Here is a 5,371-nt window from a genome sequence, read left to right as displayed (position 1 = left end):
CTAATAATGCCTGAAGAAATGCATCTTCGAGAGTTTTCCTGAAAAAAAACATTTGGCAAGGTTTGCAAAAAAAAAATTTGATTTGTTAGTCAATTTGACAGTAATGTACTTAGAATCCTGAGATAATGCGAAAAAAGCAATAAAAAGTATTCAAACATAATTCCTAATCCAAACGTGCAAAATGTCTAAAAATGCCTGTGATATTGAATACATGTGAGTTTTACTAGATACAGTTGTTTTTCAATGGTTTGCAAATACAAAAATGAGATTTTACTCAATATGACTGTATACTGTAACACACAGTTATTTAAACATAACTCCTACACCACACATGAAAAATGGCTAATAATGCCTGAAATAATGCATCTTTGGGAGTTTTACTCGAAACACATGCTTTTTTAAATCTTGCAAATGCAAAAAGTAGTGTTTTACTCAATATGACTATAATAGTCTTAGAATCCTGAGATAATGCGAAAAAAGCAATACAAATGTATTCAAACATAACTTCTAAACAACACATGCAAAATGGCTAATAATGCCTAGAGATATGTATTTGTGTTAGTTGTACTAGAAAAATGATCTTTTGTAAGGTTTGCAAAGACACAAGTTAGTTTTTTTATTAAATATAACAGTGTAACTGTCATACTAAATATGAAAGGTTTATAATCATAACTCCAAAACCAAATATGAAATGTGTCTTAAAAAGCCTTTAATATTGAATTTATGTGAGTTTTAGCAGAATCAGGTATTTTGGAAAGAATCACAAATACAAATATTAGATTTTACTGGCCTCATATTGGTCACACTCAAAATGACAGTTTTTGAAACATAACTCCAAAAATACACATGCAAAATGTCTAATAATGCCTGAAGAAATGCATCTTCGAGAGTTTTCCTGAAAAAAAAAATTTGGTAAGGTTTGCAAAAACAAAATTTGATTTGTTACTCAATTTGACAGTACTGTACTTAGAATCCTGAGATAATGCGAAAAAAGCAATAAAAATGTATTCAAACATAATTCCTAATCCAAACGTGCAAAATGTCTAAAAATGCCTGTGATATTGAATACATGTGAGTTTTACTAGATACAGTTGTTTTTCAATGGTTTGCAAATACAAAAATGAGGTTTTACTCAATATGACTGTATACTGTAACACTCAATATGACAGTTATTTAAACATAACTCCTACACCACACATGAAAAATGGCTAATAATGCCTGAAATAATGCATCTTTGGGAGTTTTACTCGAAACATATGCTTTTTTAAATTTGCAAATGCAAAAAGTTGTTTTTTTTACTCAATATGACTACAATAGTCTTAGACACCTGAGATAATGCGAAAAAAGCAATAAAAATGTATTCAAACATAACTTCTAAACAACAAATGCAAAATGGCTAATAATGCCTAGAGATATGTATTTTGGTTAGTTGTACTAGAAAAATGATCTTTTGTAAGGTTTGCAAAGACACAAGTTAGTTTTTTTATTCAATATAACAGTGTAACTGTCATACTAAATATGAAAGGTTTATAATCATAACTCCAAAACCAAATATGACATTTGTCTTAAAAAGCCTTTAATATTGAATTTATGTAAGTGTTAGCAGAATCAGGTATTTTGGAAAGAATCACAAATACAAATATTAGATTTTACTGGCCTCATATTGGTCACACTCAAAATGACAGTTTTTTAAACATAACTCCAAAAATACACACTCAATATGACAGTTATTCAAACATAACTCCTACACCACACATGAAAAATGGCTAATAATGCCTGAAATAATGCATCTTTGGGAGTTTTACTCGAAACATATGCTTTTTTAAATCTTGCAAATGCAAAAAGTAGTTTTTTACTCAATATGACACTAATGTTCTTAGAATCCTGAGATAATGCGAAAAAAACAATAAAAATGTATTCAAACATAACTTATAAACAACACATGCAAAATGGCTAATAATGCCTAGAGATATGTTTTTTTGTTAGTTGTACTAGAAAAATGATCTTTTGTAAGGTTTGCAAACACACAAGTTAGTTTTTTTATTCAATATAACAGTGTAACTGTCATACTAAATATGAAAGGTTTATAATCATAACTCCAAAACCAAATATGAAATTTGTCTTAAAAAAACTCTAATATTGAATTTATGTGAGTTTTAGCAGAATCAGGTATTTTGGAAAGAATCACAAATACAAATATTAGATTTTACTGGCCTCATATTGGTCACACTCAAAATGACAGTTTTTGAAACATAACTCCAAAAATACACATGCAAAATGTCTAATAATGCCCGAAGAAAAGCATCTTCGAGAGTTTTCCAGAAAAAAAACATTTGGTAAGGTTTGCAAAAACAAAATTTGATTTGTTACTCAATTTGACAGTAATGTACTTAGAATCCTGAGATAATGCGAAAAAAGCAATAAAAATGTATTCAAACATAATTCCTAATCCAAACGTGCAAAATGTCTAAAAAGGCCTGTGATATTGAATACATGTGAGTTTTACTAGATACAGTTGTTTTTCTATGGTTTGCAAATACAAAAATGAGGTTTTACTCAATATGACTGTATACTGTAACACTAAATATGACAGTTATTCAAACATAACTCCTACACCACACATGAAAAATGGCTAATAATGCCTGAAATAATGCATCTTTGGGAGTTTTACTCGAAACATATGCTTTTTTAAATCTTGCAAATGCAAAAAGTATTTTTTTACTCAATATGACACTAATGTTCTTAGAATCCTGAGATAATGCGAAAAAAGCAATAAAAATGTATTCAAACATAACTTATAAACAACACATGCAAAATGGCTAATAATGCCTAGAGATATGTTTTTTTGTTAGTTGTACTAGAAACATGATCTTTTGTAAGGTTTGCAAAGACACAAGTTAGTTTTTATATTCAATTTAACAGTGTAACTGTCATCCTAAATATGAAAGGTTTATAATCATAACTCCAAAACCAAATATGAAATTTGTCTTAAAAAGCCTTTAATATTGAATTTATGTGAGTTTTAGCAGAATAAGGTATTTTGGAAAGAATCACAAATACAAATATTAGATTTTACTGGCCTCATATTGGTCACACTCAAAATGACAGTTTTTGAAACATAACTCCAAAAATACACATGCAAAATGTCTAATAATGCCTGAAGAAATGCATCTTCGAGAGTTTTCCTGAAAAAAAAAACATTTGGTAAGGTTTGCAAAAAAAAAATTTGATTTGTTAGTCAATTTGACAGTAATGTACTTAGAATCCTGAGATAATGCGAAAAAAGCAATAAAAATGTATTCTTACATAATTCCTAATCCAAAAGTGCAAAATGTCTAAAAATGCCTGTGATATTGCATACATGTGAGTTTTACTAGATACAGTTGTTTTTCTATGGTTTGCAAATACAAAAATGAGGTTTTACTCAATATGACTGTATACTGTAACACTCAATATGACAGTTATTTAAACATAACTCCTACACCACACATGAAAAATGGCTAATAATGCCTGAAATAATGCATCTTTGGGAGTTTTACTCGAAACATATGCTTTTTTAAATCTTGCAAATGCAAAAAGTTGTTTTTTTACTCAATATGACTATTATAGTCTTAGAATCCTGAGATAATGCGAAAAAAGCAATAAAAATGTATTCAAACATAACTTCTAAACAACACATGCAAAATGGCTAATAATGCCTAGAGATATGTTTTTTTGTTAGTTGTACTAGAAACATGATCTTTTGTAAGGTTTGCAAAGACACAAGTTAGTTTTTTTATTCAATTTAACAGTGTAACTGTCATCCTAAATATGAAAGCTTTATAATCATAACTCCAAAACCAAATATGAAATGTGTCTTAAAAAGCCTTTAATATTGAATTTATGTGAGTTTTAGCAGAATAAGGTATTTTGGAAAGAATCACAAATACAAATATTAGATTTTACTGGCCTCATATTGGTCACACTCAAAATGACAGTTTTTGAAACATAACTCCAAAAATACACATGCAAAATGTCTAATAATGCCTGAAAAAATGGATCTTCGAGAGTTTTCCAGAAAAAAAAATTATCTGGTAAGGTTTGCAAAAAAATAATTTGATTTGTTACTCAATTTGACAGTAATGTACTTAGAATCCTGAGATAATGCGAAAAACAATAAAAATGTATTCAAACATAATTCATAATCCAAACGTGCAAAATGTCTAAAAATGCCTGTGATATTGAATACATGTGAGTTTTACTATATACAGTTGTTTTTTAATGGTTTGCAAATACAAAAATGAGGTTTTACTCAATATAACTGTATACTGTAACACTCAATATGACAGTTATTTAAACATAACTCCTACACCACACATGAAAAATGGCTAATAATGCCTGAAATAATGCATCTTTGGGAGTTTTACTCGAAACATATGCTTTTTTAAATTTTGCAAATGCAAAAAGTAGTTTTTTACTCAATATGACTATAATAGTCTTAGACTCCTGAGATAATGCGAAAAAAGCAATAAAAATGTATTCAAACATAACTTCTAAACAACACATGCAAAATGGCTAATAATGCCTAGAGATATGTTTTTTTGGTTAGTTGTACTAGACAAAATGATCTTTTGTAAGGTTTGCAAAGACATAAGTTAGTTTTTTTATTCAATATAACAGTGTAACTGTCATACTAAATATGAAAGGTTTATAATCATAACTCCAAAACCAAATATGACATTTGTCTTAAAAAGCCTTTAATATTGAATTTATGTAAGTTTAAGCAGAATCAGGTATTTTGGAAAGAATCACAAATACAAATATTAGATTTTACTGGCCTCATATTGGTCACACTCAAAATGACAGTTTTTGAAACATAACTCCAAAAATACACATGCAATATGTCTAATAATGCCTGAAGAAATGCATCTTCGAGAGTTTTCCTGAAAAAAAAAACATTTGGTAAGGTTTGCAAAAGCAAAATTTGATTTGTTACTCAATTTGACAGTAATGTACTTAGAATCCTGAGATAATGCGAAAAAAGCAATAAAAATGTATTCAAACATAATTCCTAATCCAAACGTGCAAAATGTCTAAAAATGCCTGTGATATTGAATACATGTGAGTTTTACTAGATACAGTTGTTTTTCAATGGTTTGCAAATACAAAAATGAGGTTTTACTCAATATGACTGTATACTGTAACACTCAATATGACAGTTATTTAAACATAACTCCTACACCACACATGAAAAATGGCTAATAATGCCTGAAATAATGCATCTTTGGGAGTTTTACTCGAAACATATGCTTTTTTAAATCTTGCAAATGCAAAAAGTATTTTTTTACTCAATATGACACTAATGTTCTTAGAATCCTGAGATAATGCGAAA

This window comes from Nerophis ophidion, linkage group LG14 (assembly GCF_033978795.1).
Source record: "Nerophis ophidion isolate RoL-2023_Sa linkage group LG14, RoL_Noph_v1.0, whole genome shotgun sequence".
Classification (NCBI taxonomy): domain Eukaryota; kingdom Metazoa; phylum Chordata; class Actinopteri; order Syngnathiformes; family Syngnathidae; genus Nerophis; species Nerophis ophidion.
The sequence above is the reverse complement of the archived record's forward strand: the minus strand, read 5'-3'. Positions refer to the sequence as shown.